The sequence below is a fragment of the Plecotus auritus genome, assembly GCF_963455305.1.
Source record: "Plecotus auritus genome assembly, chromosome: 12".
In the NCBI taxonomy this organism is placed as follows: Eukaryota; Metazoa; Chordata; class Mammalia; order Chiroptera; family Vespertilionidae; genus Plecotus; species Plecotus auritus.
Window position 1 is genome coordinate 44,770,666 of NC_137778.1, and position 24,155 is coordinate 44,794,820.

The following is a 24,155-nucleotide window of genomic DNA, read 5'->3' on the forward strand; positions in this document are numbered from 1 at the left end:
GGATTCAGGGCCTAAGACTCACTTACATCTCGCAAGGCGTCCAGCGTTTGAGTGATGCTGCCATGACTCATCTTGAAAGGTGAAGTCAGAACACACCTGACCTCCCCTGGAACAACGTGCACACGGAACAACGTGCACACGGAACAACGTGCACACGGAACAACGTGCACACGGAACAACGTGCACACGGGCCCGGGACCAGCTGCTCCCGGCTGTCCCGGGTTCCTGAACCTCCGTGGAGGTGGCTGCTGCCAGCGATAAGCCAACCTGCCCAGCGGTCTGCGTGCATTTCTGTGACACCCCGCCAAGCCCACGAGTATCCAAAGGGAAGCATTTCTTGGGAGCGTGGGCCTCACAGACAGCTTGGCGGACGCTGCTGAGAGCAACGTACGCCCACCACCAACCCCCCCTGTCTGATCGCCAGATTCAAACCCAAGGCTCGGTGTGGAGGGAACGGCCCCGCCCGGCGCTCCGGATCCCCAGGCGTGCCCGCCGGCAGCCTGTTCCTCCCGTGCGTGGCGATCACGCCTGGCTAACGGTGACCACGCCTGGCTAACGGTGACCACGCCTGGCTAACGGTGACCACGCCTGGCTAACGGTGATGGCTGCCTCTTTGCTAACGAACGGCATCAGCTCTGCACTGACGTCTTCGATGGGAGCCACCGGGCTGACGAGCTCAGACGTTTTCATCGTCGCCATTGGAATTGAGCTCCGTCTGGGAGGATGTGACGTACTTGTTCCCTTGCCCGGCACGGTGTTCGCCAACGGCCCGGGAGGCAGGCAGAACATGGGGTTGGGACGTATAAATAAAGCCCTGTGGTGCAGTTCACCGCAGAGGAAGGCTAGGACATTATCTGACAGCTTTTCCGACACAGCCTCCGGAATCGAACGAGTACCTATTTCCTACCGTCGGTTAATCGATTCCTGGCCCTCCGAACCAGCAGGAAAATACAGCTCAGCCCGGCCGCCTGGCTCAGTGGTTGAGCATCGACCTATATGACCCAGGAGGTCAGGGTTCGATTCCCGGTCAGGGCACATGCCGGGGTGGCGGGCTCGATCCCCAGTAGGGGGCGTGCAGGAGGCAGCTGATGAATGATTCTCATCATTGAGGTTTCTCTCTCTGAAATCAATAAAAAAATATTTTAAAAAAGAAAATACAGCCCTGACCGGTTTGGCTCAGTGGACAGAGCGTCGGCCTGCAGACTGAAGGGTCCCAGGTTCGATTCCCGTCAAGGGCATGTACCTTGGTTGCGGGCACATCCCCAGTGGGGAGTGTGCAGGAGGCAGCTGATCGATGTTTCTAACTCTCTATCCCTCTCCCTTCCTCTCTGTAAAAAAGCAATAAAATATATTTTAAAAAAAAAAAGAAAAAGAAAATACATCCCTGGCCGGTTTGGCTCAGTGGATAGTGTCGGCCTGCGGACTGAAGGGTCCCAGGTTCGATTCCCGTCAAGGGCATGTACCTGGGTTGCGGGCACATCCCCAGTAAGGAGTGTGCAGGAGGAGGCAGCTGATCGATGTTTCTGACTCTCTATCCCTCTCCCTTCCTCTCTGTAAAAAATCAATAAAATATAAAAAAAACGAAATGAAATGAAAAGAAAACACAGCTGGCACATGGACCCGGTGGCGTGCGTCGGAGCCCGGCCCTCGCTCGGCTGGGAGGTGCCGGGAGCCCTGGCACCGGGGAGGGAACAGGCAGGCTGTCCTTCCAACTCGAGCTGCACTCGTCATTTCATTCCCGTTGTTATGACAACACTTTAAAAGGCAGCACTTGAAGCGCTAGGCATTCCGGCATCTTATTATAGACCAGCACGCAACACGAGAGGGTGTGAGGCGCAGGGCTCGGGCCGCGCTCGGGGAGAGACCCGCACGCCTCGGCCCTGGCCCCAGACTTGCTTTTTCTTTTCTTTTTAAATATATTTTTGTTGATGTCAGAAAGGAAGGGAGAAGGAGAGAGAGAGAGAGAGAGAAACATCAATGACAAGAGAGAAGCATGGACTGGCTGCCTCCTGCACGCCCCCTACTGGGGACGGAGCCTGCAACCCAGGCCTGTGCCCTGGACCGGAATCGAACCCGGGACCCTTCAGTCCGCAGGCCGACGCTCTGTCCACTGAGCCACATCGGCCAGGGCTGAGCAGGCATTTTTAAGAGCTGGTTTTCTTTTCTTTTTTTTAAATATATTTTTTATTGATATTTTACAGAGAGGAAGGGAGAGGTGTAGAGAGCTAGAAACATCGATGAGAGAGAAACATCCATCAGCTGCCTCCTGCACACCCCCCACTGGGGATGTGCCTGCAACCAAGGTACATGCCCTTGACCGGAATCGAACCCGGGACCCTTCAGTCCGCAGGCCGACGCTCTGTCCACGGAGCCACACCGGCCAGGGCTGAGCAGGCATTTTTAAGAGCTGGTTTTCTCGGGCAGGACCTGTTAGCTATTGGGTGAGCACCCTGCCGACCTTCAGCGGCTCGAACGCCCGATTGTTGGGGGGGAGGGGGGCTGTCACTCACACGTCATGTTTCTCAGACCTCCCATCGCGAGACCCTGGGGCTGACCATGCGCGGAACACTGACCGTAGGTGCGGCGTGCGAGCAAATGGGACGCACAGAATTCGGAATGTGAACTGGGCCAGGTCTTTCGAGAATGACAGGAACTCCCAGGAGCGTGCGTGCGTTCTGTTCCGAGGATGGAGGGGATTTTTTTCCGGCACCAAAAATATTTCCCTGCCCCCTCCACCCCCGGGGCAGATGCTCTCCAGCTGCTCCACCAGGGGTATTCGGGCGACGAGAGACAGGCGGCGGCGTGGACAGGTGTCTGGACGCAGCCGGTCACTGCGCCCCCCACCCTTCGGCCGCCCCCTGGGTGACACTGTGCACAATTACTATTTGCAGCAAGAAAGGGAAGGGCCTGGACCCCAGTTACGCTCCTGTGGCTTCCGGAGTCAAAGCCGATGGTATGAGCGCGAGCATCTGCCGTCGTCAGCGAGAGCACGCTTCAGGGGACCCCTGGATACGTCACCTATCCCCCGAGACAATGTCACCCCCTCCCAGCTCTAAGGAACAGGGGGTCCTAAGGTACACAGTCTTAGAGCTCGTCACAGTGTCTTTGTACAAGGCAGGGAGCAGCCGGCCCGTGTGGCTCCGTGGTTAAGCGTGGACCCGTGAACCAGGAGGTCACAGTTCGATTCCCTGTCGGGGCACGTGCCCGGGTTGCGAGCTCCATCCCCAGGAGGGGGCGTGCGGGAGGCAGCTGGTCTAGGATGTTCCTCTCTCATCGATGCTTCTATCTCCACCCCTCTCCCTGCCTCTGGCTCACAAGATCAATAAAAACACTTTTTAACCATCGCGATGGCTTCCGACGTGCCCCAAGACCCGGTCTCTGGACCCGCCCAGGGAGTCACGTGATTCAGGGAGAGGGGACAACGCGGGGACGGGCCTTTACCGCACGTAGGGCCTCCGTGCAGGCCTGGCTGGGTGGGTCCGTACAGTTCGACCGTGAGGAAGCGAGACCAGCTCTTCCACGGAAAACCATACGCGCCCGCACCCCGCCTTCCAGCGCCCGGCCGCCGGCTGTCAGCTCGCAGGGGTGAGACAGGGGAGCCGGGGAGCGGGGTGCCGGTGGCCTCTCCTGGCCTTGGCTGCTTTCGTCCCTCAGTGGGGACAGAGCCAAAAACAAAGACATCTGGAAAATATCTTAATGTGAAGAAACCCACTTGGAGGATCTAAAAAAAAACCCAAACCCGAAGGCAACCCTTAAAAAAGAACCACCACGTGTCACTTCTACCCTAATTGGGCCAAAGGCCACTGTGACCCAGTCCCAGGGCGGCTGTGAGGGGCGGTCCTGGGAGCCCCCGGGGAGCAGGCCTGACCTTCCCACGTCATCACGGGCCCGTTTCCACTCGCAAAGCGCAGGCGCCTGAGGGGAAACTGCCAGACTCAGGCTCTGGGGACCGTGGCCGCCAACAGGCCCGAGGGGGTGACGGACAGGGTGGGAGGGGGTGAGGGACGGGGTGGGGGGCAGACCTCACCCCGCCTGCTCCCCAGGGTGGCATGGATTTTGCTGCAGAGGCCACTCGAGGGACACCCTGGGCGGAGGGCAGGTGGGGTGAGGACACCTCCGTGCCAGCCTCTCGCAGCCTCACACCGTGACCTTAGATAAGCCTCACGCCGGGACCTTGGACAAGCCTCACGCCGGGACCTTGGACAACCTCACGCCGTGACCTTGGACAAGGCTCACACGTGACCTTGGACAAGCCTCACGCCGGGACCTTGGACAAGCCTCACGCCGGGACCTTGGACAAGCCTCACGCCGGGACCTTGGACAACCTCACGCCGTGACCTTGGACAAGGCTCACACGTGACCTTGGACAAGCCTCACGCCGGGACCTTGGACAAGCCTCACGCCGTGACCTTAGATAAGCCTCACACGTGACCTTGGACAAGCCGCACACGTGACCTTGGATAAGCCTCACGCCGTGACCTTGGACAAGCCGCACACGTGACCTTGGACAAGCCTCACGCCGGGACCTTGGACAAGCCTCACGCCGTGACCTTGGATAAGCCTCACGCCGTGACCTTGGACAAGCCTCACGTGACCTTAGGTAAGCCTCACGCCATGACCTTGGACAAGGCTCACATGTGACCTTGGACAAGCCTCACGCCGTGACCTTGGATAAGACAGCTGACCTTTTCGCGTGTGCCCTAACTTGTGAAACCGGGACGCCCGTGTCAGGCCCGCCGCCACCACGGGTTGCTCTGCGGCTTACGGGGACGATGGGCGTGCACGCGGTTGAAAACGGCACAAACCCACGGAAACGCAGGTACTATCACGCAGACCAGGGCTGGGGAACATCTGCCCACGAATCATTTGGTCCAGCCCTGAGGCAGGAGGGTGAGTTCATCAAGTGTTTGCCCAACGGACGGGCTAATCTGTAAGGGGGTCGTTTTGTTTGGCCTGAGAATGATGTTCTAAACATCCAGATGGCCCTCGGCCAAGTTCCCCACTCCTGACTGATGACTTTTGAAAAAATATGTATGTGTATTGATTTCAGAAAGGGAGAGGGAGAGCGAGCAACATCCATGATGAGAGAGAATCACTGATCGGCTGCCTCCTGCACCCCCCGCACTGGGGATGGAGCCCACAACCCGGGCAGGTGCCCTGACCCTGAATCCAACTGTGACCTCCTGGTTCCTAGATGGAAGCTCACCCACGGAGCCGGGCCGGCTGGCGGTTCTCCAATTTCAAGGACGCATGTAACCAGGCTGAGCCCCCTGGGGACGCCCGGGCCTCTCAAGGTGGGGCACGTGCTCCCAGGTCCCGGGATCGGGACGAGGGCGTTGGTGGGTCGGGTGGCCCCGTCGCTAGCCCTGCTGTGTGCGCTGCCGTTTCTCCCGATGCCGTGTCTCCTCGGACCACCTGGTTTCTGCGGCGGCTCCGGCCAGGGGCGGCCTCACCCGGGGCGGTCGCTTGTCCCGCCAGCAGGCAGCTTCTTGCTCGTTGACCGGATCGGGCGGCGGCTCCATCGGCCGCCCAGTTTCACACGTGACTTTCCAAGTTGTTCTGGAAAATTGGAGCCGTTGTGTGTTTTCTCGGCCCTTCCGTGAGCCATGCATGATATTCCCGTGTTGTCTGTGGTGGGGCCTGATGGTGTTCTCAGAGCTGCATCCCCAGGTATCCCCCCCCCCCCCGCTCCTTCCACTTCTTCGCCCACACAGCATGAAACCGGGTGAGAACCCGGTTAGGCGCAGACTGCTTCAAGGTGGCGGACATGCGGCCGATAACCGTACGGCGTAGAAGTAGGGCCTTGCCATGCGGGGGTCCCGGGTGGGGGGCCGTGTCCTGAAGTCCTTGCTCAGGGTAGTTGACCCGGAACCTCGGGGAGCAGCAGGGTGCCTGGTGTGAGTCACCCCCCGAGGAGGTGGGCGGGGGCAGCGGAGGCCGAGGCCACTCCAGGCGTCCCCTGCGGCACAAAGTGGGGACCTGGAGGCTACCCGGGAGCGACCTCCTGGGGGTGTCAGTGGCAGAAACGGAATGTTGGGGACCAGCTATAGTTGTAAGAAATATCCATCAAGCTCTGAAGCTCTTCTTCTGAATAAAGAAGGCGCTTTCTAACCTGGCGGGGAGCTCACCTGGGAATGCGGCCCCTCCTCCCCACCCCGGAGCTGCCTGTTATCACGGGAAGATGAACAACCTGTTGTGCAAACCAGTCGCCAGCCCTTTGAAGACCCCCGGCCCTTGCACGCCCGCAGCCCTTTGAAGACCCCCGGCCCTTGCACGCCCACAGGCCTTTGAAGACCCCTGGCCCTTGCACACCCACAGGCCTTTGAAGACCCCCGGCCCTTGCACGCCCACAGGCCTTTGAAGACCCCTGGCCCTTGCACGCCCACAGGCCTTTGAAGACCCCCCCCGCCCTTGCACGCCCACAGGCCTTTGAAGACCCCCCGCCCTTGCACGCCCACAGGCTTTTGAAGACCCCCCCCACCCTTGCACGCCCACAGGCCTTTGAAGACCCCCCCGCCCTTGCACGCCCACAGGCCTTTGAAGACCCCCCCCGCCCTTGCACGCCCACAGGCTTTTGAAGACCCCCCCCCACCCTTGCACGCCCACAGGCCTTTGAAGACCCCCCGCCCTTGCACGCCCACAGGCCTTTGAAGACCCCCCCGCCCTTGCACGCCCACAGGCCTTTGAAGACCCCCCCGCCCTTGCACGCCCACAGCCCTTTGAAGACCCCCCGCCCTTGCACGCCCACAGGCTTTTGAAGACCCCCCCCCCCGCCCTTGCACGCCCGCAGGCCTTTGAAGACCCCCGGCCCTTGCACGCCCGCAGCCCTTTGCAAATCTCCAGCCCGTGTTGCCTGTGAAGTGCCCATTTGGCACACCCTTTTGCTTCCTTCCCCATGTAATCTCTGTCCTTTCACCCAGAATAAGCAGCTGACTTATGGGGGGGAGAGATTTCTGTGGGTGACCCACTGATTGACGGTTACAGAAGCACAGGTTCCAGGAAACTGTCCCTGAGAGCTGGCTCCTTCTCGCGGGAGGCACGCCGTGCCCTTTGCATCCATCTGTGTTGCTTTTGTGTTTGCGAAGGGCCCTCCCCCTCCCGACCCAGCCCCCTCCCCCACGTCCTCCTCGGGGACAAGGACAGAGGAGACGCGGGAGAAGGGCGCCATTGTTCCTCAGCGGCTTCCCGACAGGTGCCGGAGGAGGAAGAGGTCACCTTCAGGCCCAGAGGGGAGGCCGTGGCATCAAACCCCAGAGACAGCGGCACAGACCGGCCGGCGCTGGGGGACGGGCTTCTCCGTGCGCAGCCGTGTGTGGCCGGCCCTCACCAGGCCTGTCGCGCCACCGTCGCCGTTACTAACAGCCCGATGTCACCACGGGTCCCTGCAGACCTTCCTCACTGTCCCCAACTCGCCCTCCTTCAGCGTCGAACCGGAAGCTAGGCCACAGGCTGTGCCCAGTCCATGCCCAGCCCCGCGGACACAGTGAAGGACAGCACAGGACCCCCTGTGCCCACAGGGGGCGCACGATCCTCCCGGTCTCCGGTGAGGAGAGCCTCCCTCTCCTTCCGTCTACTGGCAGCTCACACAGGCCCACGGGCGAAATGAAATCGTCGACCACCCCACTCAGCCTCCTCCCTGCCTCCGACCTCCTCGAGCCCTCATGGCCAGGGTGACGGTCGTCCGGTGCATCAGCCGAAACAGGAACACTTCTGCGTGAAATGGGTGCCATTAACAATTACGCTGCAGCCCGGCTGGCGCGGCTCAGCGGTTGAGCATCGACCTATGAACCAGGAGGTCAGGGTTCAATTCCCAGGCAGGGCACATGCCTGGGCTGTGGGCTCCATCCCCAGTACGGGGCGTGCAGGAGGCAGCCGATCCATGATTCTCTCTCCTCATTGATTCTCTCTCTCTCTCTCTCTCTCCCTCCCTCTCCCTTTCTCTCTGGAATCAATAAAAACGTATTAAAAAGTACTGCACAGATAAAGACCAATGGTGTCCCCACGGGCCCGTGGCGCGTGGTCCGTCCGGAGAGCCCGAGGAAACGGAGATAAAAACATCTACTATTTTTAGGGCAGGTTTCCAACAACGTGGGCTGAGTGTACTATGACCCAGAAACCGTGGCCACTACCCCAGAGCGGAAGGACACGCAGCTGTTTGGACGTGAATTCACTCAAGACACCCGTGTCCAGGGCGCGGCTCACAGGCCCCGGGGGACCGTGGAGAGGCCGTCACGTTCGGGGAAATGCGTGAGAAGCTGCTGTGAGTGAGCATGCGAGTTGGAAGGTGGAGAGAAATGAAAAGGAACAGCCGCGTCACCGGCTCCCTTGGGCACAGACTTCCTCCCGAGCACGGCGAGGTGCTCGCTCACCTGACAGCTGTGTGGGCCCCACCCTCCTCTCGGCTCGCCTTTGGGGAACCGGTGACGTGCCGAGCTGCCGGCCTGTCTGTCCCTCCTCCCCAGCCCCAGCCCCAGCCCCAGCCCCCCAATTCCCTTGCCTCCTTGTCTGCATTCAGCTGTATTCTTTTCCGGTTGACTGGCCACAAACACAAGCTGTCTATCCTCCCGCCCGAGGCGTTCTGTTGGTCAGATGAACATAACCTTGGGGAGGGATCTGTCCGGGGCAGGGCCCCCGGCGGTTGAGCGTTGACCTATGAACCAGCAGGTCGGGGTTCGATTCCCGGTCAGGGCACATGCCCGGGTGGTGGGCTTGATCCCTGGTGTGGGGCGTGCAGGAGGCAGCCGATCCATGATCCTCTCCCATCATGGATGTTTCTCTCTCTCTCCCCCTCTCCCTTCCTCTCTGACATCAATAAAAGGTACTTTTTTAAAAAAGAAAGGCAGGCCTGCCATTGCCCCGGGCACCCATGGTGAATACCACAGCTCCCTTCCACCACCACTTCCTGCGAGAAGAGCAGGAAAATGCTTTTAGACGTCTTGCTGCTTTTCAGAATGAAAACAAGACAGCTTTTACCCCACGCTGCACCCCCCCAACAAATGCCCACACACACCCAGTGAATGCAGTGACAGCACAATGAAACACTGGCTTATAAACTCTTCAACCCAGGGGGCTGTTAGCTGCCAGATCCGAGCATTTAACACGTGTTCAGCGTATGCGTCACCCTCCGCAGCTACCTTTGTCTCTTGACACCAACGGGGGAGCCAAGAATCCGAGAATTAAACCAAAGCACAAGACAAGCGGCTGGTTACATGGAGAAGTGGGCCTTGGCTAGCATCTCGGGGGGGCGGGGGGCACATGTTTCCATTGAGTGACCTCAGATTTAGGAAAGGCCTCCTGGCTGTCATGGGGGGCGGCGGCGGGGGGCGGGAGGGAAGGTTGATGGACTTCACGGCTCCAAAGAGGAATTCTGATGTGAGTTTAGGTACCGACATCTCCGAACATAAAGGCTGCCTCCTTGCCCGGCTGGTGTGACTCAGGGGTTGAGCATCGACCTACGAACCAGGAGGTCTCGGTTCATTCCCAGTCAGGGCACATGCCCGGGTGGTGGGCTCCATCCCTGGCATGGGGTGTGCAGGAGGCAGCCGATCCATGATTCTCTCTCCTCATGGATGTTTCTCTCTCTCTCCCTTCCTCTCTGAAATGAATTTTAAAAAAGGCTGTCCTCTTCCCAGACTCCTTGGCTCTCCAGGCACCCTGGAAAGGGGCGGGTCTTTTCGGCTGGACATCACTGTACTTTGCATCGGACGGGAGGAAGGAGAGCATTTCTGCAGTTTGTGTCCAAGGACTCAGAAGTCTGTGCCAGACCCTGTGTGTGCCCTCAGCCCCCGCCCCCGCCCCAGCGTGCTGTTTCTTTGTATTTATGCTGAAGATAAAATATGCAAAGTCTCACGCTGGATTGTCAGAGGACGGGAGAAGCCCCAGCAATCGGGGGCTTTCTGAAAACGACAAATACAGCATGTTTTCCCTGAACAGCCTCGGGTGTTTATGGGGAGCAGCAGACTTCCGGACAGACGGACACACGGCCTTCCTGGGGGACAGCCGTGACTTGGCAGGATCTGAAGGGAAGGGGGCTGCCTGGGGAGGCTGACCGCAGGGCTGGGTGGGAGGAAGTGGGGGAGGGGGAGGCGTTTCCTCTGGCAGCTGTTACTCCGGGGGACACACCCCTGCAACTTATTCCTGCAGAAGTCGCCCCCACCCCCCGCCCCCAGCTCCTGGCTGCTGACCAGCTAACCCCAGAGCAGCCTCATGCTGCCAGTCCATCAGGGTCCCGGCCGACATGCCCTGCCTGTGACAGCGGCCAGACCCAGTGGGATGGAGACGCAATGGGGTGGGGGTGGGTGTTCCGGGGCGAACTCAGAGGCTGGTCCAAAAGGCTGGAGGGGAGCTCAGTGAGCAGGAATACTGGGGTGAGGCAGGAGGGGGGGAGAGGGAGAGAGAGAGAGAGAGAGAGAGAGAGAGAAATGATGGGGTGTCAGGTACCACAGGGGTGAATGCCCACACCAGATGCCCAGCCCCACAGACAGGGCCGAGTACAATTTCTCTAGGAATGGAGGTGACGATGGGTTGGTCCTAAACTTCAGCCTGCCCCCCCCCCCCCCCCCCCCGCCACCCCCATGACGGCCAGGTGGCCTCCCCTAAATCTGCATGGCTGGGAGCGTGGAGCAGGGAGCAAAGCCCTCCCCCCCCCCCCCCCCCCCCCCGTTTTCTAAGACAATCATTCTCACTCAGTCTCCCAGGCGCACAGGGATCTCCAGGGAGAGAGCCGCAGCTGCCAATCTCCCCCCGCCCCCCCCACCCCCACCCCCATCGCCTCTAATCTGCTGGTTCTCTCGGTTTTCCCGCCGCCCTCCTGCTCCCCAGGGAGCCCTCCTTTCCATCCATGCGGACCTGCAAGGCTGCTGCCCCCTCCGCAACCCATGGCTCCCGCTGGTCTAACATCAGACAGCGCCCTCTCCCTTTTAAAATGAGGCGCCCGCCCGCCCGCCCGCCCGCGGCTCAGTGGTTGAGCGGTGACCCCGGAGCAGGAGGTCCCGGTTGGATCCCCGGTCAGGGCACAGGCCCGGTTGCGGGCTCGCTCCCCAGTAGGCGGCGTGCAGGAGGCAGCCGATCCGTGATTCTCTCTCACCATTGGTGTTTCTGTCTCTCCCTCTCCCTGCCTCTCTGAAATCAACACAAATATATAATAATAATAAAATGAGGCATGCTCCCTGCTTCCTGCCCCCCTCACCCCAGGGACAGAGAGGAGGTGTGGTCTCGCAGTGACAGTCCCCACCCCTCCCAGCCCTGGAAACTCAGGTGCATCACCCCTCCCCCACCTTTCCAGACCCTGGTGGGCATCAGAGCGACGCATTCTCCTCGCCCTCCTCCCAATTCTCGGCCCCCACCCCCACCCCCACCGCCACTCCGGGGTCCAGACACGCGGGGGAGAGCTCTGTCGGGTCCGTGGCCGAGCTCTGTGCTGGCGCCAGGGGCAGGCTCCGAGCGGGAGCGCTCCATCCCCGACCTCCACCCTGAGCCGGGCGCCAGGGCGCCTGCACCCCATGCCCAGGGCGCAGAGCTGGGGTCCTGGGCGTCTTCCACCCGGCACTGCCTCAGGCTCCTCACCACCGTCTCGCCGGTCTCCCCACTTTCTGGGGCACCTCAGGTTTCCCCATTCCCCTCATTCCCCAGGCACCTCAATACGGTCAGCGCACCCTTTCTTGGCAGCAACGTCGTGTCCCTGAGAAGGGTCGGACCCCGAGCCCCGCGGCGGGTGCGGGAGCCCAGGACGCCCAGGTCCCCACGGCTGCCCAGGGGCGCCAGCCTCGCAGACCTCCGCGGGTGTGAGCCAGTCTGGGAGCCGAGAGGACCGCGGCGGAAGGTGCACGTACCTAGAGCGGGCGACCCCTCCGCATGACAGGGACCCGGGCTCCGGCGGCGGGCAGGCGGCTCGGTCCCCGCGCAGAGCCCGCCCGGCTCGCAGACACGGCGCTCGTCCCGGGGCGCAGGGACAGCGGTCCCCTCAAGGGTGCCCAGCGCGGGCCGCGCGGTGCAGCGGCGCGGGTGAAGGTGAGCGGCCGGCAGAGCGCGGAGCTGCCAGCGCGCCGGGCGGGAGCGCGGGCAGTGGGGAGGCGGGAGCGCGCGCAGTGGGGAGGCGGGAGCGCGCGCGCCAGGCGGGAGCGCGCAGGGGGTGCGCGGAAGGGGGCGGGCGCGCGGAGGCGGAGCGCAGGGCGCGCGGGGGCGGGGACGCTCAAGGAGCAAGAGCACGGGCAGCGCGGGGGGCGGGAGCTGGGGGCGCGCGGGGGCGGAGCGTGGGGAGCGCAGGGGGGCGGGAGCTGGGGCGCGCGGGGGCGGAGCGTGGGCAGCGCGGAGCGTGCGGCGCCACCGCGCGGGCAAGGCCTGGGGAGGAGAGCGCTGCCTGCGGCTCCATGGGCCCCGCTCCCTGCGCCCCGCTCCGAGGCTGAGGCTGCTCGGGCGCGCCCGGTGAGTGGCGGCGAGGACCTGAGTGGGAGGACGCAGACCCGCCCCAGGACAGGCCCCCGGCGGCTGGGGTCCGGACAAGAGGCTGTGGGCGCAGTGCGGGGCTGTGCAGGCGGCGGGGCGGGGCGTGTGTAACTGTGAGGTGTGAGTGTGAATGTGTGTGAGTGTGTGTAAATGTGTGTGTGGTGCGTGTGGGGGGACAGCCCTTAACACCCACCTTGCCAAGGCCAACACCTTCCCGGGGAGGACCGGGAAGGAAGGGGCAGGGAGGGCAGGAGGCCGTGGAGATGATGCTTTACGGACAACACCCTCCTTTCGCATTCCTGTGCCCATTTCACAGGTAGGAAAACTGATGCCCTGAGAGGCCAGGTAACTCGCCCCTGATCGCCAAGGTGAAGCTGTTACCCAAAGTCAGGGGCGATTAAAAATGCAAGGCTCGCCCTAGCTGGTTTGGCTCAGTGGATAGAGCGTCAGCCTTCGGACTGAAGGGTCCCAGGTTCGATTCCGGCCAAGGGCATGGACCTTGGTTGCGGGCACATCCCCAGTGGGAGGTGTGCAGGAGGCAGCTGATCGATGTTTCTCTCATCGATGTTTCTAACTCTCTATCCCTCTCCCTTCCTCTCTGTAAAAAAAAAATCAATAAAATATATTTTTTAAAAAAATGCAAGGCTCTTTCGTTGTTGCTAATCCTCCCTGAGGATGTGTTCCCATTGATTTTAGAGAGAGTGGAAGAGAGAGGGAAACGTCGATGTGTTTGGTAGCCTCCTGCACGGGCCAGGACCGGGGGCAGGGAGGAGCCTGCAACCGAGGTACCTGCCGATGCCCGGAATCGAACCCGGGACCCTTCGGTCCACAGGCCGTCGCTCTATCCACGGAGCCAAACCAGCGAGGGCTCAGTGCTCTTTTTACCACAGTGTGTCCCACCCCTCCCCCCTCTCCCCTGCTGGTGGCTCGCTGAAGCTTGGGAGTGAATGTGGGGGGCAGGGTGGTACAGAATGGGCCAGAGGCCAGGGGTCCCGGGGACCCGGGGAGGCGTGTGGCTCCTGCCTTCAGGTCCTCTCGCATCCTGGATTTGGGACGGAAGCTCAGAGGGAAGGAGGGGGTACAGTCACCGCGACACCCCTCGACTGCCTCTGCAGGAAGGGAGCGGAGCAGGTGGAATACGGGCGGTGAAGGCCCAGCACAGGGCCGCTGCCCTCGTTGGACGGGAGGCTCCTGGCTGTGGGGTCTGCTGGTGACCGGGACCCCCTAGTTCCAGCACTGACCCTCCCCGGCGGTCAGGGGCCCGCCTGCGGGAGGCCAGGCAGCACAGCTCCACACGACACAGCCTTTCCCGGGTCGCCTGATCCGAGTCCCAGAGAAGTGAAGCGGCAAACCCGAGGTCACGAACCACATGGCTCTTCGCTCACATGCCTCCTCCGAAGTGGCGGCCCTGTGTGTCCACGGCAGCCCCGGCTCCCGGCTCCCAGGGGGCTACCTCCCCCCGCACCCCCGTCTCCTCTCTCCGTTAGATGCCCTGCCCTTCCCTCCACGTCCCTCCTGAGGCCGAAACAGGCGCCCGCTCTTCCCGAGCCCCACTGATCAGAGCCTCGGACCAGCCGTGGGCAAACTACGGCCCGCGGGCCGGATCCGGCCCGTTCGGCTGTTCTATCCGGCCCGCGGAGCCGAAAGAGCGGAGGGTTCTCTTGCTCTCCCCTCCGCTCCTTTACTTTGAATTTATATTAGTTCACACAAACACTCCATCCATGCTTTTGTTCCGGCCCTCCGGTCCAGTTTAAGAACCCATTGTGGCCCTCGAGTCAAAAAGTTTGCCCACCCCTGCCTTGGACCCTCGTCCGACGGACCTGAAGCTTGGTCAGGAAATGGCACCTGAAGCTTGCCGGGCGCCGGGGTGTAGGCCGCACAGAGACGCCGCTGGGAGAGACTACGGGGCTCTGGTGCAGGAAAGGGACGGGCCTTCGGAAGGGACAGTTCACACGGGGTCCCTCCCCCACGGCCCGCGTGTCAGTGGGAATTGAAAGCACGTGAGAGCTATTAATGCAACACGCTATTCTTTCCACTCGGGTGGCAGAGACCCAGCGGCACACCGGAAGCGCGGAGGCGAGGACGGCTCTGGACAAGGGGTGGGTGTCGTGGCAGCGGGGTCCCGTGGGCGCTGCGGGAATGTGCTGTTTCCGGGGCATAAACAGTGTTGGAACCTCGGCAGCACAGGCTGGGGTTTCCCGCCACCCCTGAAGCCATGCTCTCCTCTCCTGGGCGTCTCAGAAGCCAGTGTTGGGTTGGGGAGCCGATTGGGTCTTCTTTGTGCTCCGCCGGCCAGCGCTGGTGAGCGCCACGTGCAATCCATCGGAAGGGCGGCCGAGGGGCGGCCGGGGAGAGTTTCCTGCGGGTGTGACTCGTCCCGGAGAGGCAGCCAGGCCATCTCTCCTCATCGCTCTGATGCTTCCCATCCACGTGCGCAGCCGCTCCACGCCTGGTGTGGGAACGCCTCCTCTGCTCTGTGACGGCGCTCCGTCCGCCTCCGGCCACCCAGCGGCGGGCCGGTTCTAAGCCTGCCGTCCTGTCCCCTGTGGGCGCTTCCGCCGTCCACCTGCTCACATCCACTCCTTCTCCGGTTGCCGCGCCGACCAGCCATCTTCCTCCCTTCGTCCTTTTGGTTTTCTGATTTCGGACGTGGGTGGAATCACCTGGAAGGAGTTAGACACCCAGCCCCCCGTCCCCCGCCCTCCGGCACCCCGTGAGGCTCCACATCGCCGTGCTCGCCCGGCTGCCGTGCTCCGAGTCTGGGAACAGCCCGGAAGGCGCCTTGGACTCGGAGCTGGGACGCCTGGGATCTGGGTTGGTTCGGCCTGTAGGAAACCGGGCGCAGCCCCGACCTCGGTGACCTCAGGGTCCTCACCTGCCCGAGGAGGGGGTTGCACCACCCGATCGCCCGGCTTCCTTCCGACTCTCACGGCTGAGGGTTCCTGCGCCCGCCTTTCCGCTCAGGCCATTCCCGCTGCCCGGGGAGGCCCAGCTGAAAACTGCCCGCCGCTCTGCCTGCCTGCGGTGGCGGCTGGTTCCAGGGCCCCCCTGTGGGTCCTGTGTCCCCCCCGCCCCCGAATGCAGACCCCATCTCGCACCGCTGGGGGGGGCCCTTCCCCTCCTTCGGGTGTAAACTCCTTGATGGCCGGAACTGGGGGCTGGGTGGTCCCCTCCGGGACAGGGAGCGTGAGGCGGGGGGGGGCGGGGAATGAGCTACACGGCTCCTGCCGCCTTTCCTTTGGGGGAAGGAGACCTGCCTGGATCACAGCTGCACCTAGAGAAGGATGCTCTTCCCCCCCCCCCCCACGCTCCTGAGCAAACCCCATTGTCCTTGGCTGTGTCTGTGGGGGAAGATAAGGCGCTGGGGGCTGGGCTGTTGTCCTCACAGCTGTCTGCTTGCCTCTGGGCATTTCAGTGTGTGTGTGTGTGTGTGGGGGGGCACACAGAGGGGTCATTTGCGGGATTAAATGGGACTCCAGGCTCTGTGGCTGCCTGTCGGTTGGCGCTCACATCGGGAGGGTCTCCTGAGGCTGCGCCAAGCTGGAGAGCGATCCAGAGAGCCGGAGAGCGATCCAGAGACCCCAGGCGCCGAAACCGCCCGGAAGGATCGGGCGCGGGCAGTGCAGACGCGGGCACTCGGCTCCTGGGCTCTGTGCACAGCCCTCACCTTCGGCTCCTGGGTGTTTGGACGGCGGTGACCTCTGCCAGGCCTGGAAACGGTCCAATGCCCTGCAGGCTTCGGGCCCAGTGCTCTGCGCCTGCCAGTCACCCCTTCTCAGCCCACACTCCCCCCCCGCCCCATGTCATGCATTCTCTGCACCGTCGGCCCCCCCTGGGCCCCGCAGACAGAGCCTGGCTGCTGCAGGAGCAGAGGTGAGGGTGGGAATCTGACCCTGCCCACCGCTCGCTCGGCCCCCAGGCCTCTTTGGGAGCAGGCAGCAGGCCGGCCGCCTCCCCTCCGCCCTTGTCTGCTCACACACTCTCCTCGTCAGCTGGAGAGGGGCTGGGACCTGGGACCGGGCACCAGCACCCTCCGAAATCAGCCCGCCCGCCGGATCACCCTGTTGACAGTGAATACATTCCTCCCCCTCCCCCCAAGTGTCATCTCCTGTCACGTTCAAAATAGATATTGGGGCTGAGGCCGCTGGAGGCGAACATTTCACAGCCACGGTGACAAAAAGGCGACAAAGGCGAGGGCTTTGGTTTAAGCAAATCTCCGAAGAGAGCAACCCCGTTCCAGTCTTCCCCTGGATCCTGCCGAGCTTCCTCAGCGGCAGCAGGAAGAGGGGGAGACAGGCCTGGGGACAGATGGCCTGGCTCTCCCCGACCCTGCAGGGGCTCCAGGGCAAGATAAACCGGCCACCTGCTCCGAGCCCCAGGCCGTGCGCGTCAGGACGGCGCTGTCCTCCTCACAGCCCCCGGGGGCCGCGTTCAAGGAGGGACCCTCGTTCAACAGCTGTGGGCCGCGTGCCCGCGTTTCAGATCCTCATTCACAGACAGGCCGACCCCTCTCCGCTCACACAGGCCCCTTGTCAGCAAAGACTCGCGTTCAACTCACGGGCCTGCTGGGATGCACCTGTTTGGCTGTTTCGGGGTCTGGAGAGTGACTGGTGGGTGAAGATGTCCTTCCAGTGGTTTTTGAGGATAAAAGGGATTCCCGGGAAGAGCCCTGGATCCGACTTAAAATGAGAGCAATGCGCCGCCTGCTACTTCTTTACTGTCGAGTGGATGTGTGAGTGGACGTGAGACTGAGGGAGGCTGGTACGTCTCCCCGTCTCCCCGGGGAAGGGAAAAGCGGAGGGAGTTTCACAAAGGGATCGACACCCTGCCTGCTTCCTATGGGGACGAGACACCAGAGGTTCTTCCGGCTGAGACCCCATGGCTGGCCGGCCTGGGAGCAACGGGGCGAGACGTGCAAGCAGTTTAACTCGGCGAGCACCGCATCGGATGTGGGAGGCTGGGTCGGGGTGGAGAGCCGTGGAAACGCCTCCCCTGGGAAGCCCGCCGGGATTACCCAGCCCTTCTAGACTGCCCCTTCCGTGTTTGCGAGCAGTTTGCCCTGCATTCTTGAACTCCCGGCCCCACGGGCAGCCCGTGTAGGTTGTACAGCCCAGTCCCCGTGAGCTGGAGTTAGATCTGTGAATGGTTTTCACTTGGGTATATGCCGCTTTCACGTCAGCATTTCACCAGACGCTTCCTGAATGCCCACTGTTCTGGGCACTGTCAGGGGACCTCCTGGATCACCCCCTGTTTAGAGCTGCACTGCAGGCTTCACTGTCCCAAACGGGCCCCCCGAGTCCCCAGCGCCCCCACTCGGCCCCACCCCCACCCCCACGCCTACCCCTGCAGCAGGCTCCAGTCAGTGTCAGGCCTCTGAGTCCCACCACTCGCTTCTGGATTATCCCAGCCGTCTCCTCACCGGCCTCCCTGCTTTTTATTTTTATTTTTTATTCATTTCAGAGAGGAAGGGAGAGGGAGAGAGAGAAACATCAATGATGAGAATCATGGATCGGCTGCCTCCTGCACGCCCCACACTGGGGATGGAGCCTGCAACCCGGGCACGTGCCCTGACGGGAATCGAACCGGTGACCTCTTGGTTCCTGGGTCGATGCTCAAGCGCGCAGCCACATCTGGCTGGGCAGGCCTCCCTGCTTTTGCCTCTTATGCCTCCTCTTTATTTCCAAGACAACAGTCAGAATGTTCTCTTTGAAAAGCAAATCATGTCATGTCACTTGGCTCAACACCCACCCATGACGCCCACGGAGCAAAACCCAGATCCTTTCAACGGACCAGAACCTCTCGGCTCTCAGCTTCTCCCTCTGTGCGCTCACATCACACCGCGACCACGCCGGTTCCCTGGCCCTTTCTGGGACATTCTGCCCCGTGGCTCAGTGGCTGAGCATCAACTTAGGAACCAGGAGGTCAGGGTTCAATTCCCAGTTAGGGCACATGCCTGGGTTGCATGCAGGAGGCAGCTGATCAGTGATTCTCTCTCATCGATGTTTCTATCTCTCCCTCTCCCTTTCTCTCCAAAATCAATATACACACACACATATATATATACATATATACACACACACATATATAAACAAACAATGGAACTAAAAAAAGAAATACCACTAGAGGGAACATTGCCAAGGTTTCATTTAAAATCTTAATTATTAATTACTATCTTAAATGCTGTAACATATATAACATTCAAATTCCAGTGGATGTTATCTTAAAATTAGAAACATTTAAACAAATAGAGATGGGCAGGCAGTAACGGTGGTGTGTTTACTGTCAGTAAATATTTACCCAGGAAATAGGGTTCTATGTTGTTACAGATACTGTTAAAGACACAGTTCTTCCCTCCAGCATTCCCGACCACGGCAACGGGGCTCTCCACAAGAACACTGCCGTGGCCGGTATCGCTCTTTAATACTCAGAGAATTCTCAGGGGGAGACCAGAGTGGTGAGAGCAACAAGAGGTGGATAGGAAATCCGGTACTTTTTCTGTGCCGAGCGATGGGCTATTCTGAGACCTGCCTGGGTCACACGGAGGAGATCAGGTGGCAGCCGGGCTTGTTAAAGCGTGAGCCAGGCGCACCTCCGCGTTCTCAGGAAAGCACGTCCACTAGCAGGCTCGGTAGCTCTGCTCCTATCGGCTGCGTCTTTGTTAATCTCAGGCCGGGAGTAGAAGAGGGGGGTTGTGTAGACACGGGGGAGGGGGGGATGGGACGCGGAGAAAATCACTGTTAAATAGTAACCGCCACCTGTGTAGTCACCCCTTAATGGTTTCCGTCGTCTCATACCTTCTCTCCTTTAACCTCCTAGTGACTTTTCAGGGCGATGACCATCACCACAGTCATCCTCTTCATCACATCATCATCATCACCATCATCATCACCACTATCACTACCACCATCACCGTTATTATCATCACCACCATTATCATCACCATCACCATTATCACCACCATCACCATTATCACCACCATCACCATTATCATCACCATTATTATTATCACCATCATCATCATTACCATCACTACTGTCACCATCAGTACCACCATCATCATCATCACCATTATCAACATCATCACCATTATCACCATCATCACCATCGTCACCATTATCACCATCATCATAATCACCATCACTACTATCATCACCATTATCACCACCATTATCATCACTATCACCATTATCACCACCATGACCATTATCATCACCATTATTATTATCACCATCATCATCACCATCACTACCATCACCATTATCATCATCAGCACCATTATATTATCACCATCGTCACCATTGTCACCATCATCACTACTATCACCACCATCATCACCATTATCACCATCATCACCATTATCATCATCATCACCATTATCATCAACATCATCATCACCATTATTATCACCATCGTCACCATCACCATCATCACCACCATCACTGCTATCACCATCATCACAGTCGCCACCGCCATCATCATCACTATTACCATCTCCATCACCCCCACCATCACCCCATCCTCATCCTCATCATCATCGTTATCATCACCTCCATGTGGCAGATGGAGCTTCTGAAAGTTAGGTAATTTGCCTTAAACTACCAGCAAGTTGAACTAGGTCTTTTGAGTCCAAATATTTTGCTCTTTGTGCTAGGCCACTTCCCGCCCCCCACACCCCGACTTTGGAAGTCTCCATGATGAACACCCAAGATTTAAAAACAGTGGTGGCTCTCGGACTTTGGTGTGCAAAGTACGCAGAATAGCAGCCTGGTGGGGAAGAGGGCTCTGGCCCCGCTGGGAGCTGTTAGCCCGGCGGGAAGAGGGGTCCCGGCGGGAAGAGGGCTCTGGCCCCGCTGGGAGCTGTTAGCCCGGCGGGAAGAGGGGTCCCGGCGGGAAGAGGGCTCTGGCCCCGCTGGGAGCTGTCTGCAGAGCGAGCATCCCGTTTTTCACTCGGGCTGTAGAGTGCAGGTCATTCCAAATAGGAATGTCTTCTGGAAAAGCGTTATATTGAGATTTACATTTCTAATGTATTCTTTAGTTTTTAGAGATGCTAATGGGGTTAGCCCACCCCAAAGACGCCCTTGGCGCCCTCCAGCACATACACCAGCTGCTGGAGGAGAACGTTGCCTAACGTCGCAGTCCTGTGATTTATCTGAGAGCCGTCGGAGCGCCTCCCCGAGCCCTTCAAATTCCATTCTATCGGCTCGCGCCGTTAAAAATAGGAAGAAAAATCCCCCGTCCCTGCAGAGAGTGCGTTGGGCTCTCCTCGCGCTCCGTGTCCTGAATGCCAGTCTGCGGAGAACGGAACGTCCGGTGCAGCTGCGCGGCCAGCGGACTCGGTGTCTGACCCGAAGGTCACTTTCTCCTCTTTCTTGGCTCCTTACTGCTGTCACTGAATGGACAGTTTTGTTTTTTTTTAATGTATTTTTATTGATTTCAGAAGGGAGAGAGAGAGAGAGAGACATCAATGATTAGAGGGAGTCATGGATCGGCTGCCTCCTGCACGCCCCCTACTGGGGATCAAGCCTGCAACCCGGGCAGGTGCCCTTGACCGGAATCGAACCCAGGACCCTTCAGTTTGCAGGCCCACACTCTATCCACTGAGCTACACTGGCCAGGGCTCCATTGATCTTAGAGAATGGAAGGAAAGTGGGGGGGAGGGAGAAAGAGAGAGAGAGAGAGAGAGAGAGAGAGAGAAGCATTGATGTGAGAGAGACGTCTGTTGGCTGCCTCCTGCACATGCCCCAGCCGGGGGCCGGCGATTGAGCCTGCAGCTCTGGTCCACGCCCTTGACCGGAGTCCACCTGGGACCCCGCAGTCCGAGGGCCGGTGCTCTACCCGCTGAGCCACACCAGCCAGGGCTCTGCTTTCCTTTTGGAACTAAAGACAGTCGCTTCCGTCGGACTCGGCCAATACCTTTTCCATCTTTAAAATCTCTTCTGAAGTCCACCGGGTTGTAAAGATCTTTGCTGAACATCACGGCTGCTTGGCCATCGATCAAGAGGCAACCTCTGGCCGCCGGACACTGCGGAGGAGGCGAGCCCGCCGCCGCGGGCGGAGAAACCGTCCTCGTTGGTGGGGACGGCGCCTCGCGAACGCCAAGTGGCTTCCGTCGGGAGGAAGGGCAGAACGCCAGCGTGTTTCCCCGTTTCAGTCATAACAACGACACGTGTCTTTTTCCTCCAGAAAATGGTTTTGGCTCGTGTGCAGGCACATGCACCCCCTTTCCCGTCCGGTCCGGTGGACCCTGTGTTCGGTGTGCCGCGTCCCGTTCCTAGGAGGACGGTGCTGGCTGCTGGCGGAGACCCGGAGGGAGGAGCGTCTAAAAGGTTTTATTTGTGATGTGGGGCCCCGTTGGAACCCCGGCCCATCTAAACGGGTCACCGTGAGGTCACGGGGCGGACGCCGCGTGGAGCCCGCGGAGCTGTGAGCCGTGTGCTATTTTAGTCTGTGCCCCCGCAATGACACCGGCGCCTTGGCACCAGGCAGAGGAGGCCTAGACGTCGGTGGGAAGGAATCCCAGCCCGAGGCCCCGAGGCATGAATTACGGCGGGGGGGGGGGGGGGGGGGGCGGGGCGCCGTGCTTGCTCCCAGACCCCACGACAAAACGCAGGGGATGACTGCCAACCGCAGCTTTTGTCCAGGAAGGTGGGGCGGGATGGTTCCCAGGCACCTTGGCAAACCGTGAGAGCAAAGAGTGAGCAACGCTTTCAACCCGGGAGCCGCCGCGCAGCCTCTTCCTGCCCCTCCTCCAGCCGACACTGGCTCCGGCCCAGCGGCCCCGCGATGGGTCCGCGAGGGGAACGACATAGCCGAGCAGCCGTTATCGTACGACATGAACCGCGGCCTCGCCCAGCGCGTGCCTGCACTTCTCCTCCTGTTCCCAGAGGCTGTGCTTAACCGGCTGAACTTCAGGGTTTACGGGTTTTGTACATCATCTTACTTAACCGGCTCTTCCTTCGTTCCTTCTCTCTCTCTCTCTCTCTCTCTCTCTCTCTCTCTCTAAATGTGTGTGTGTGTGTGTGTATATATATATATATATATATATTAATATATTTTATTGATTTTTTACAGAGAGGAAGGGAGAGGGATAGAGAGTTAGAAACATCGATGAGAGAGAAACATCGATCAGCTGCCTCCTGCACACCCGCTACTGGGGATGTGCCCGCAACCAAGGTGCATGCCCTTGACCGGAATCGAACCTGGGACCCTTGAGTCCGCAGGCCGACGCTCTAGCCCAGGGTTGGGTAAACTTTTTGACTCGAGGGCCACAATGGGTTCTTAAACTGGACCGGAGGGCCGGAACAAAAGCATGGATGGAGTGTTTGTGTGAACTAATATAAATTCAAAGGAAAGGAGCGGAGGAGAGAGCAAGAGAACCGGATAGAACAGCCGGATCCGGCCCGCGGGCCGTAGTTTGCCCAAGGCTGCTCTAGCCACTGAGCCAAACCAGTTAGGGCTTAAATGTATATTGTTACTGATTTCAGAGAGGAAGGGAGAGGGAGGGAGGGAGAGAAACATCCACGACGAGAGAGAATCATGGATCGGCTGCCTCCTGCACACCCCCCGCCAGGGATCGAGCCCGCAACCTGGGCCTGTGCCCTGATGGGGAACGGAACCGTGACCTCCTGGGTCCTAGGTGGACACTCACCCACTGAGCCACGTCAGCCAGGGCTCCCCTCTCCCCGTTAAGCCCGGTGAGGGCGAATGGCATTCAGTAAACAACGCCCACGCACGCCAGGCGGCCACACGTGGATTGCATCATCGTTCACCTGTTTTTAAAAAATCTCCGTTTGTTTCCTCAGCGGCCGACACAGAAAGACAGCGTGGCCATCTGCTTACTCACTCGCCTCCTGTTCTAACGCCTTGTGCAGTTTTCTTGGTCCCTCTGAGCTGAAGTTCCCTTTGAAAGGAAACCTGGCTGCTAAGCCCTCGGCCTGGGGCAGGGGGAGGTCTGGTCAGGGGAGCCGCGTGTGCCCGCCGCCCGCTGGTCTGAGGCGTCCATTGGTGGGAGAGCAATGGGCGAGGGGCTCCCTTTGCGGGTTCCCCTCCCTGGGGAGGGCCCTCCTTCGGGGAGGTCACAACACGTCCCTGGAGGTGGGGTTGCAGCACAGACGTGCGCTCACGCACGGCGCCAGCACGGGGGACGCGTGCAAGTCCAGCGAGCTTTGCAGCCAGCCGGGGTCTTTCCAGAAGCGAGACCTTGAAAGGCGTGTGCGTGTCCGGGGAACGTTCGAGCCTGAGGAACGCGTGTGCCTCCCTGTGAACGCGTGTGGCGTGTTATCCTGATCGCTGGCGCTCCACGCAGACGCCTGGGCGGCGGGGGACGTGCGGGCCCGAGGGCGGCGGTTCCGGGCAGGAGGCCTCGCCGCCCCCACCTGGGCCGGGCGCTGACCCACCGGCGGACGCCGCGCAGAGGACCGCTTCCCGCTTCCTCCCGCCCCCCAGGCTGTCCTGTGTCCTGGGCTTGGAGGCCGGCCGCGGCCTCTGCGTGCCTGACACCGTTTCCCCTCTTGTGGTGACGATCATCATTGTTGTTACAGTGTCACTGCTGTTCCTGTCCACCCGCGAGGACGACAGACATCGCAGGCGGCTGTCGGGACGGCACAGAGAAGCCAGGTGACAGCCCTCGCGTGGGACGAGTTTGAAGCCACAAGGAGAAAGGCTCCCCTGATCCCACTCGACTGGTTTCTCGGCTCCCTGAGGATCACGTC

At 60.5% G+C, this 24,155-nt stretch overlaps 1 protein-coding gene across 7 annotated transcripts in view; it reads right to left on the bottom strand.

Moving 5' to 3' along the window:
• Positions 1 to 24,155, bottom strand: part of RIPOR2 (RHO family interacting cell polarization regulator 2) — a 95,878-nt gene that overhangs the window by 44,912 nt on the left and 26,811 nt on the right. Inside the window, exon 1 of one of the 7 annotated variants that reach the window (XM_080649404.1) lies at positions 11,832 to 12,038. The exons of the other annotated variants lie outside the window; for them this stretch is intronic. The gene's annotated coding sequence lies outside the window, so the exon portion shown is untranslated. Of the gene's footprint in view, positions 1 to 11,831; positions 12,039 to 24,155 lie in introns of those variants that run through there. 7 annotated transcript variants of the gene reach the window in all.